This window comes from Triticum urartu, chromosome 3 (assembly GCF_003073215.2).
Source record: "Triticum urartu cultivar G1812 chromosome 3, Tu2.1, whole genome shotgun sequence".
NCBI classification, from domain to species: Eukaryota; Viridiplantae; Streptophyta; class Magnoliopsida; order Poales; family Poaceae; genus Triticum; species Triticum urartu.
The window spans coordinates 569,174,059-569,186,483 of NC_053024.1; positions in this window are offsets into that span (position 1 = coordinate 569,174,059).

Consider the following 12,425-nt stretch of genomic DNA (forward strand, 5'->3'; position numbering starts at 1 on the left):
GGGGGCCCACAAGGTAGGGGGCGCACCCCCACCCTCGTGGCAAGGTGGTGGTCCACCTGGCCTCCATCTTTTGCAGGTATTTATGAAAAGTCGCTCCATGAAGTTTTAGGTCATTCCGAGAACGTTTGCTCCTGCACATAAATAACACCATGGTAATTCTGCTGAAAACAGCATCAGTCCGGGTTAGTTCCATTCAAATCATGCAAGTTAGAGCCCAAAACAAGGGCAAAAGTGTTTGGAGAAGTAGATACGTTGGAGACGTATCAACTCCCCCAAGCTTAAACCTTTGCTTGTCCTCAAGCAATTTAGTTAACAAACTGAAAGTGATAAAGAAAAACTTTTACAAACTCTGTTTGCTCTTGTTGTTGTAAATATGTAAAGCTAGCATTCAAGTTTTCAGCAAAGATTATAACTAACCACATTTGCAATAACGCATAGGTCTCAAGTTTACTCATATCAATAGCATTATCAACTAGCGAGCCATAATAATAAATCTCGGATGACAATACTTTCTCAAAACAATCATAATATGATATAACAAGTTGGTATCTCGCTAGCCCTTTCTGAGACCGCAAAACATAAATGCAGAGCACCTTTAAAAACCAAGGACTGACTAGACATTGTAATTCATGATAAAAGGATCCAGTCAAGTCATATCAATGTAAACTAACAATAATGAATGCAAATGACAGTGGTGCTCTCCAACTGGTGCTTTTTAATAAGAAGATGATGACTCAGCATAAAAGTAAATAGATAGACCCTTCGTAGAGGGAAGCAGGGATTTGTAGAGGTGCCAGAGCTCGGTTTTGAAATAGAGGTGAATAGTATTTTGAGCGGTATACTTTCATTGTCAACATAACAGCCAAGAGATGGCGATATCTTCCATGCTACACACATTATAGGCGGTTCCCAAATAGAATGGTAAAGTTTATACTCCCCCTTCCACCAACAAGTATCAATCCATGGCTTGCTCGAAACAACGAGTGCCTCCAACTAACAAGAGTCCCAGGGGGAGTTTTGTTTGCAATTATTTTGATTTAGTTTGCATAAAGCATGGGATTGGGCATCCCGGTGACCAGCCATTTATCTCGTGAGTGAGGAGTGGAGTCCACTCCTCTTGAGAATAACCCACCTAACATGGAAGATACAGACAACCCTAGTTGATACATGAGCTATTCGAGCATACAAAACAAGATATTTATTTGAAGGTTTAGAGTTTGGCACATAAAAATTTACTTGGAATGGCAGGTAGATACCGTATATAGGTAGGTATAGTGGACTCATGTGGAATAACTTTGGGGTTTAAGGGATTGGATGCACAAGTAGTATTCCCTCTTAGTACAAGTGAAGGCTAGCAAAATACTAGGAAGCGACCAGCTAGAGAGCGACAATAGTCATGAGCATGCATTAAAATTAATCAACACCGAATGCAAGCATGAGTAGGGTATAATCCACCATGAACATAAATATCGTGAAGGCTATGTTGATTTTGTTTCAACTACATACGTGGACATGCGCCAAGTCAAGTCACTTAAATCATTTAGAGGAGGATACCACCCTATCATACCGCATCATAACTATCTCAATAGCATGTTGACATGCAAGGTAAACCATTATAACTCATAGCTAATCAAGCATGGCACAAGAAACTATGATCTCTAGTTGTCATTGCAAACATGTTTATTCATAATAGGCTGAATCAGGAACGATGAACTAATCATATTTACAAAAACAAAAGAGGTCGAGTTCATACCAGCTTTTCTCATCCCAATAAGTTCATCATATAATCATCATTATTGCCTTTCACTTGCACGACCGAATAGTGTGAATAATAATAATAGTGCACGTGCATTGGACTAAGCTGGAATCTGCAAGCATTCAATAAACAGGAGAAGACAAGGCAATATGGGCTCTTTTATCAGATCAACAATAATTTATATAAGAGCCACTTCAACAATTTAATCATGGTCTTCTCCTATCGACCCCAAAAGAAAAGAAAAGAAATAAAACTATTTACACGGGAAAGCTCCCAACAAGCAAAAGTAGAACAAGAAAGCTTTTTGGGTTTTCTTTTTAATTACTACTACAAGCATGGAAAGTAAATTAATTAAAAGCTACGCCTAATTTTTTTTGTTTTTCTTAAGGTTTATTAAACACACAAGAAGAAAGCATAAAAAGGAAAATAAACTAGCATGGATGATACAATGAAAAAGTATGAGCACCGACATCTAGCAATGAGTGTGTGAACATAAATATAATGTCGGTGGGAAATACGTACTCCCCCAAGCTTAGGATTTTGGCCTAAGTTGGTCTATGGCCACGGCTGGCCTGGCGGATATCCATAGTAATAGTTGGGGTCATACTGCGATGCAGCGGCTATCACCTGCTGAGCTGCAGCGTGGCGACAAGCGGCCTCCTCTCTCCTCTCGTACTCATCTGCCTCCTCTCTGGTAATAGTATATCTTCCTCTTTCCTGATAATCAAAGAAGGCAGGAGCAGGGAGAGTAATACGGACAGCACGTCGTCTGTCAAAGATTAGTCGATACTGGAGAGGTGATTCGTTCCTCTCAACAAACTGGTGGTGAACCATAGCACTAAAATCTAGATAAGCAGGTGGTAATTCAATATCATCTTCGCGTATATCTATACCAAGAAAATTAGCTATGCGGGTTGCATAAATTCCTCCAAAGAAATCTCCATTATATCTGTTAAGGTGCAACCTACGTGCAATAATGGCTCCCAAATTATATGATTGGTCTCCTAACACAGCACTCCTAAGAATACTGAGGTCAGGGACACACATGTGACATGCCTCATCTTTACCATTGATGCATCTACCTATGAAGAGAGCAAAATAATGTATAGCAGGAAAGTGAATGCTCCCTATGGTGGCTTGTGTAATATCTCTAGATTCTCCCACAGTTATGCTAGCAAGAAAATCTCTAAATTCAGATTTGTGAGGATCCCTTATACTACCCCATTGTGGAAGTTTGCATGCAGTGGTGAAATCCTCTAAGTCCATAGTGTAAGATTTATCATAAAGATCAAACAGGACAGTTAGAGAATTATGTGAAGTTGAAAATTTAAACCTCCTCACAAAGGAACTAGTGAGATTGTGATACTGGCTGCACTTCTCTTCCTTGAAGCTCACAAGATCAGCGTTACGCAAATACGCGTTAAATTCTTCTTTAATTCCCCCTCGATCCATAAAGTTCTCAGAGGGCCATTCACAAGGAAGCACTGGAGCGTTTCTTGGTGGCTCTTCGTCAGCATCACACATTGCAAGCCCGGGTCCTTGCTTCCTTGAGGAACCACCTTGGAACATTTTCCTAAGCATATTTCTTCCTTTGAAAAATTCTGAGAATTTTAGTAACTTCAAAATAAAAGTAAACCAAACTCAATAATATTGATAGCAACTACTCCTACAAGTGCCTAGGGCCTATATCATGCATCAAAACTACTTTTGACCATATAAATTTGACATGCAAGCTCAAGAACAGGGTCAACTAAGCAGCAAAAATTTGCAATGAATAAAGCACTAGAACAAAAACTAATTGGACCAATGGAGGATCACATACCAAGGAACAATCTCCCCAAGCAGTTTTATGAGAGGTGCTTTTAGCAAGGAGATCGAAAATGGCAGCAAAATGAGCTTGGACTCGGGTTTGAGTTGGATATTTGTGTTTGTGTGAGGAAGAAGGAGTGTGTGGGTGAAAGAATAAGTGGAGGAGGGCCACCGTGGGCCCACGAGGTAGTGGGTGCGCCCTCCACCCTCGTGGGCAGGTGGTTGACCCCCTGGTGTGTTCTCAGTTCCATAAATCCTCAAATATTCTAGAAAAATCATATTTAAATTTCAGGGCATTTGGAGAACTTTTATTTTCGAGGTATTTTTATATTGCACGGATAATCAGATAACAGACAGATATTTATTTTTATTTTATTTTATATAAATAACAGAAAGTAAAACAATAGAGTTGATACTATGAACTTGAGGTTGTTTCCTCGGAAAGTGTACCGTATGCTCATTACCATTAACATGAAAAGTGACATTGCCTTTAGTGCAATCAATAACACCTGCTGCAGTATTCAAAAAGGGTCTTCCAAGAATAATAGACATACTATCGTCCTCGGGAATATCAACAATAACAAAGTCCGTTAAAATAGTAACGTTTGCAACTACAACAGGTACATCCTCACAAATACCGACAGGTATAGCAGTTGATTTATCAGCCATTTGCAAAGATATTTCAGTAGGTGTCAACTTATTCAAATCAAGTCTACGATATAAAGAGATAGGCATAACACTAACACCGGCTCCAAGATCACATAAAGCAGTTTTAACATAGTTTCTTTTAATGGAGCATGGTATAGTTGGTACACTGGGATCTCCTAGTTTCTTCGGTATTCCACCCTTAAAAGTATAATTAGCAAGCATGGTCAAAATTTCAGCTTCCGGTATCTTTCTTTTATTTGTAATAATATCTTCCATGTACTTAGCATAAGGATTGGTTTTGAGCATATCAGTTAATCGCATACGCAAAAAGATAGGTCTAATCATTTCAGCAAAGTGCTCAAAATCCTCATCATCCTTTTTCTTAGATGGTTTGGGAGGAAAAGGCATGGGTTTTTGAACCCATGGTTCTCTTTCTTTACCGTGTTTCCTAGCAACAAAGTCTTTCTTATCATAACGTCGATTCTTTGATTGTGGGTTATCAAGATCAACGGCAGGTTCAATTTCTACATCATTATCATTACTAGGTTGAGCATCATTATGAACATTATCATTAACATTATCACTAGTCTCAGGTTCATTACCAGATTGTGTTTCAACATGAGAAATAGAAATATCATTTGGATTCTCAGGTGTTTCAACAATAGGATCACTAGAAGCATGCAAAGTCCTATCGTTTTTTTCTTCTTTTTAGAAGAACTAGGTACATCTATATTATTTCTCTGAGAATCTTGCTCAATTCTCTTAGGATGGCCTTCAGGATACAAAGGTTCCTGAGTCATTCTACCAGTTCTAGTAGCCACTCTAACAACATTATCATTATCTTTACTATTCAATTCATTGAGCAAATCATTTTGAGCTTTAAGTACTTGTTCTACTTGAGTGGTAACCATAGAAGCATGTTTACTAATAAGTTCAATTTCACCTTTAACATTATCCATATAATCACCCAAGTGTTCAAGAATATTGGAATTGTATTTCAATTGTCTACCAAAATAAGCATTAAAGTATTCTTGCTTAGCCATAAATTTATCAAACTCATCTAAGCATGGGCTAGCAATTTTAGTAAATGGGATTTCAGCTTTATCATATCTAGAGAGAATTTACCTTTACTACCTGTGTCGGGTTATCAAGACCATGAGTTTCTTCAATAGGTAAAGGATTAAGATCATATGTTTCTTCAACATGCGGTAGATTAAGACCATGTATTTCTTCAATAGGAGGTAAATTCTTAACATCTTCAGCTTTAGTACCTTTTTCTTTCATAGATTTCTTTGCCTCTTGCATATCTTCAGGACTGAGAAATAGAATACCCCTCTTCTTTGGAGTTGGTTTAGGAATAGGCTCGGGAATTGGCTCCGGAGGTGTCCAATTATTTTCATTTGTCAACATATTGTTCAATAAAATTTCAGCTTCATCCGGGGTTCTTTCCCTGAAAACAGAACCAGCACAACTATCCAGGTAATCTCTGGAGGCATCGGTTAGTCCATTATAAAAGATATCAAGTATTTCATTTTTCTTAAGAGGATGATCAGGCAAAGCATTAAGTAATTGGAGAAGCCTCCCCCAAGCTTGTGGGAGACTCTCTTCTTCAATTTGCACAAAATTATATATATCCTTTAAAGCAGCTTGTTTCTTATGAACAGGGAAATATTTAGCAGAGAAGTAATAAATCATATCCTGGGGACTACGCACACAACCAGGATCAAGAGAATTAAACCATATCTTAGCATCACCCTTTAATGAGAACGGAAATATTTTAAGGATATAAAAGTAGCGAGTTCTCTCATCTTTAGTGAACAGGGTAGCTATATCATTCAATTTAGTAAGATGTGCCACGACAGTTTCAGATTCATAACCATGAAAAGGATCAGATTCAACCAAAGTAATTATATCAGGATCAACAAAGAATTCATAATCCTTATCAGTAACACAGATAGGTGAAGTAGCAAAAGCAGGGTCAGGTTTCATTCTAGCACTTAGAGATTGCTTACTCCATTTAGCTAATAACCTTTTTAGTTCATTTCTATTTTCACAAGCTAAGATAGCAAAAGAAGCTTCTTGATCAAAAACATAACCCTTAGAAATAAAAAGTGATTCTTCATCATCACTTTCATCAGTATCATCAGATTCAATATTTTCAATTTCTCTAGCCCTAGCAATTTGTTCATCAAGGAGATCACTAAGTGGCACAGTAGTATCAGGCATAGAGGTAGTGTCATCATAAGTATCATGCATAGCAGAAGTGGCATCATCAATAACATGCGACATACCAGAACAAATAGCAGAAGCAGGTGTAGGTGTCGCAAGCTTACTCATAACAGAAGGTGAATCAAGTGCAGAGCTAGATGGCAGTTCCTTACCTCCCCTCGTAGTTGAGGGATAGATCTTGGTTTTTGGATCTCTCAAGTTCTTCATAATGATAAGTAGATATATATCCCAAGTGACTCAAAGAATAGAGCTATGCTCCCCGGCAACGGTGCCAGAAAATAGTCTTGATAACCCACAAGTATAGGGGATCGCAACAGTTTTCGAGGGTAAAGTATTCAACCCATATTGATTCGACACAAGGGGAGCCAAAGAATATTCTCAAGTATTAGCAGCTGAGTTGTCAATTCAACCACACCTGGAAACTTAATATCTGCAGCAAAGTGTTTAGTAGCAAAGTAATATGATAGTAGTGGTAATGGTAGCAAAAGGTAACAATAGTAAAAGTAATGTTTTTGGTATTTTGTAGTGATGATAGCAATAGCAATGGGAAAGTAAATAAGCGAAGAACAATATATGGAAAGCTCGTAGGCAATGGATCAGTGATGGAGAATTATGCCGGATGCGGTTCATCATGTAACAGTCATAACCTAGGGTGACACAGAACTAGCTCAAGTTCATTGATATAATGTAGGCATGTATTCTGAATATAGTCATACGTGCTTATGGAAAAGAACTTGCATGACATCTTTTGTCCTACCCTCCCGTGGCAGCGGGGTCCTTACAGAAACTAAGGGATATTAAGGCCTCCTTTTAATAGAGAACCGGAACAAAGCATTAACACATAGTGAATACATGAACTCCTCAAACTACGGTCATCACCGGTAAGTATCCCAATTATTGTCACTTCGGGGTTAACAGATCATAACACATAGTAGGTGACTATAGACTTGCAAGATAGGATCAAGAACACTCATATATTGATGAAAACATAATAGGTTCATATCTGAAATCATGGCACTCTGGCGCTAGTGACAAGCATTAAGCATAGCAAAGTCATAGCAACATCAATCTTAGAACATAGTGGATACTAGGGATCAAACCCTAACAAAACTAACTCGATTACATGATAGATACTATCCAACCCATCACCGTCCAGCATGCCTACGATGGAATTACTCACGCACGGCGGTGAGCATCATGAAATTGGTGATGGAGGATGGTTGATGATGACGATGGCGATGGATTCCCCTCTCCGGAGCCCCGAACGGACTCCAAATCAGCCCTCCCGAGAGGTTTTAGGGCTTGGCGGCGGCTCCGTATCGTAAAACGCGATGATTTCTTCTCTCTGATTTTTTTTCTCATCGAAACTCAATATATGGAGGTGGAGTTGGAGTCAGAGACGTAACAGGGGGCCCACGAGGTAGGGGGGCGCGCCCTAGGGGGGCAGGCGCGCCCCCACCCTCGTGGCAAGGTGGTGGGCCCCCTAGCCTCCATCTTTTGCAGGTATTTTTCTTATTTTCTGAAAAGTCGCTCCGTGAAGTTTCAGGTCATTCCGAGAACGTTTGCTCCTGCACATAACTAACACCATGGTAATTCCACTGGAAACAATGTCAGTCTGGGTTAGTTCCATTCAAATCATGCAAGTTAGAGTCCAAAACAAGGGCAAAAGTGTTTGGAAAAGTAGATACGTTGGAGACGTATCAGTAACCCATCATCTACTTATTACTTCCCAATGCCTTCCTCTAGGCCCAAATAATGGTGAAGTGTCATGTAGTCGACGTTCACATAACACCACTAGAGGAAAGACAACATACATCTCATCAAAATATCGAACGAATACCAAATTCACATGACTACTAATAGCAAGACTTCTCCCATGTCCTCAGGAACAAACATAACTACTCACAAAGCATATTCATGTTCATAATCAGAGGGGTATTAATATGCATATAGGATCTGAACATATGATCTTCCACCAAATAAACGAACTAGCATCAACTACAAGGAGTAATCAACACTACTAGCAACCTACAGGTACCAATCCCATACTTAGAGACAAGAATTGGATACAAGAGATGAACTAGGGTTTGAGAGGAGGTGGTGCTGGTGAAGATGTTGATGGAGATTGGCCCCCTCCCAATGAGAGGAGCGTGGGTGATGACGATGGTGATGATTTCCCCCTCCCGGAGGGAAGTTTCCCCGGCAGAACAGCTCCGCCAGAGCCCTAGATTGGTTCCGCCAAGGTTCCGCCTCGTGGCGGTGGAGTCTCGTCCCAAAAGCTTGCTTATGATTTTTTCCTCAACGAAAGACTCCATATAGCAGAAGATGGGCATCGGAGGGCCACCAGGGGGCCGACGAGGCAGGGGGCGCGCCCCCACCCTCGTGGCTGGTGAGTGGCCCCCTCTAGTACTTCTTGCGCTCAGCATTTTTTATATATTCTAAAAATAACTTCCGTGAAGTTTCAGGACTTTTGGAGCTGTGCAGAATAGGTCTCTAATATTTGCTCCTTTTCCAGCCCAGAATCCCAGCTATCGGCATTCTCCCTCTTTATGTGAACCTTGTAAAATAAGAGAGAATAGGCATAAGTATTGTGACATAATGTGTAATAACAGCCCATAATGCAATAAATATCGATATAGAAGCATGATGCAAAATGGACGTATCATAAACATGCCGATGATTCAAACATGTCATGAAGTACATGCCAAGTCTTCGGAGGATTCCATCTTGAGTATGCTGTGGGGCAGGGTAAACATGGGCCATTCATTGGTTCTCTAGGGGTCCTCGGCCCAGCCCATGATTGGGAGGCTGACGTGGCTAGCACCCCCTAGTCCAGGACACCGTCAATGGGTTGCTACTAGAGGAGGATGGCAAAACCTTGTTGCATGCATTCCAGGATGCTATAATGTTTATGAAATTTCATTATCTTCTTGGCTAAAAGTTCAATTTGTGGAGTTGGGGTAAATATTGTATGCTATTTGAAGTATTGCAAATTGCATAATTGAATATGAAGAATGTTAATGGTGTGATTTTGTGACATTAGTTATAATTTCACAGAATTTGGACTATCATGTTTTGCGGGATTGCACTTCTGGCACTGATTTTACTCTTTATTATGTGGAGAAAGACGGGAAACGGAAGTATAAAATTTCATGGCCCTTCAAATTCGATAAAAGAGTAGATACTTCAAAAATCTACTATTCAAGCTGGACCAAGGACTATAAGTTAAGGTTCAAAATTAAACTTTTATACTATTTTTATTGTGATGTTCGGCTTTACCTATTATTATTTTTTGAGCAAAAGAGATTTTCCATGATATCCATTGATAGAAACCATCAGGAGTTCACAGCCATAGCCATACAGAAAGAAAATATAGCATATAAACCATTATAGCAAACTAGAGCCACCTGAAGATATAAGATCATCACAGACTCGGAGTCAAAAGAGTAAAGACACAAATCTCTCTTCAGACAAAAAACCAGCCATATTAATAATATCATGAGTGGGTAACCAAAATAATAGTCAACTCCACATAACACACTTTTTAAGACACCATTACAACAACTAATATGATAGGAAGTATCAACATAGGAAAAAAAGCGAGACTAAAGCACAACAACATATATGAGATCATTTTAAACAACAACATCTTGAAGGCACCAAGCAAGGTCGCCTAGTTTTCTCTTTATCTTTGTTCCTTCAACCAACTGTAATATGAAGAACTCCAGGACCAAGGTGCCATCCTCTAGTTTCACTGAAAATATCACTTGCTACTCCCTCTAGTAGCTTTATTCCCCCACATTATCTCCTTTTGTTTGTCTGGATTTATCTATAAAATGGACCAAGAATTAAGCAAAGCATATGATCTATGCAAAATCGCAAAGGGGTCTAACACCTTCTTGCGTTCAAAACACATGCAAATTCTCCATAGCCAAATAGACCAAATTATTGAAGAGATATCAACCAAGATCATCATTTTCTTTTCTTTGCCATACTGCTATATCCATGAAGTAAAAAGGGTTTTCACATCACGCGGGAACTAGTTCAAGTTGTCTCGGTAAACTCGACATGAACTTTGCTACTGATCAATGAAAAAAATGATCTACTAATTCTTCATTGACACAAAAGACATCTATTATTTCTAGACCATCCCCTTTTCAGCAAATTATGTTCGGTAAGAATACTATTTGTCGGAGTAAGCCATAGATTTTTTTTAATCTTAGGTGGCATTTTAACTTTCCATAGAAACTTAAATGTGAAGTGGATTTCACTCAAGATCATTTGGTTGTACAGTGATTTCATTGTAAACCTCCCTCTCGGTGTCAAAACTGGCGGATCTCGGGTAGGGGGTCCCGAACTGTGCGTCTAAGGCGGATGGTAACAGGAGGCAGGGAACACGATGTTTTACCCAGGTTCGGGCCCTCTTGATGGAGGTAAAACCCTACGTCCTGCTTGATTTATTCTTGATGATATGAGTATTACAAGAGTTGATCTACCACGAGATCGGAGAGGCTAGACCCTAGAAGCTAGCCTATGGTATGATTGTATGTTGTCCTACGGACTAAAACCCTCCGGTTTATATAGACACCGGAAAGGGCTAGGGTTACACAAGGTCGGTTACAAAGGAGGAGATATACATATCCGTATTGCCTAGCTTGCCTTCCACGCCAAGTAGAGTCCCATCCGGACACGAGACGAAGTCTTCAATCTTGTATCTTCATAGTCTAACAGTTCGCCCAAAGGATATAGTCCGGTTGTCCGGAGACCCCCTAATCCAGGACTCCCTCAGTAGCCCCTGAACCAGGCTTCAATGACGATGAGTCCGGCGCGCAGTATTGTCTTCAGCATTGCAAGGCGGGTTCCTCCTCTGAATACACCACGGAAGAATTTGAATACAAGGATAGTGTCCGACCCTGCAAAATAAGTTCCACATACCACCATAGAGAGAATAACATTTCTACAAATCTAATTTGCTGACTTGTTTTGGCAACACGACATTATGCCATGGCCCGGTGATTATTCAAACCGTTTCCTTTAACTAGCCCCGCACATAACGCGAGGCAGTTTTTTGACACGTCTTGTCAAAGCAGAGATCGTGTCCCCCTTATTACGGGATTCCCATCAATATGGGCGTGGGTAACCCAACCGCACCATCGATTACGGCGCTTGGGTGATAAGCGAGTTTTACCAGGCTAGTGGGGGCGCATAGTTTTGTCCGCCCTTATAAAGGGATAAGGTTTAACTTTTCTCTACCCACGCCTTCTTCCTCTTTGCCCATCCATTCTTGCGCACTCGAGCCCCAACGCCCAAGTCCACATCTTTCTCCTCAACCTCCTCCAAACATGTCCGGAGCGGGAGGCAAGTGGATGGCTTCCTCCGTTACGGAGGAACACATCAAAAAGTTGCGCGGAGCCGGATACTTAGCCGTGAATATCGCGCATCGGCTGCCCGCTGCGGGGCAGATTGTCCCTACCCCAGAACCCCATGAGAGGGTAGTTTTCCTCCACCACTTCCTCCACGGACTGGGGTTTCCCCTTCATCCATTCGTCTGCAGTCTCATGTTCTACTACAGGATGGACTTCCATGATCTGGCCCCGAACTTCATCCTCAACATTTCGGCGTTCATCATCGTCTGTGAGGCTTTCCTCCGCATCCTCCCCCACTTCGGCCTATGGCTAAAGACCTTCAATATCAAGCCGAAGGTGGTGGGCGGCCAATAAGCAGAATGCGGCAGAGCCATGGTGGGCAAGATGCCCAACGTTATATGGCTTGAAGGCTCCTTCGTGGAGACCATAAAGGGGTGGCAATCGGCGTGGTTCTACATCACCGAGCCGCACGACACCAAATGGGTGGTTGCCCCCAAGTTTCGATCTGGATTCCCTACACGGCTCACTTCCTGGAAAGAGAAGGGCCTGTCGTGGGGTTCATCGATGGAGCTGGACGGACTCCAGAAATGTATCTTGCACATGACAAGCAAGAAGCT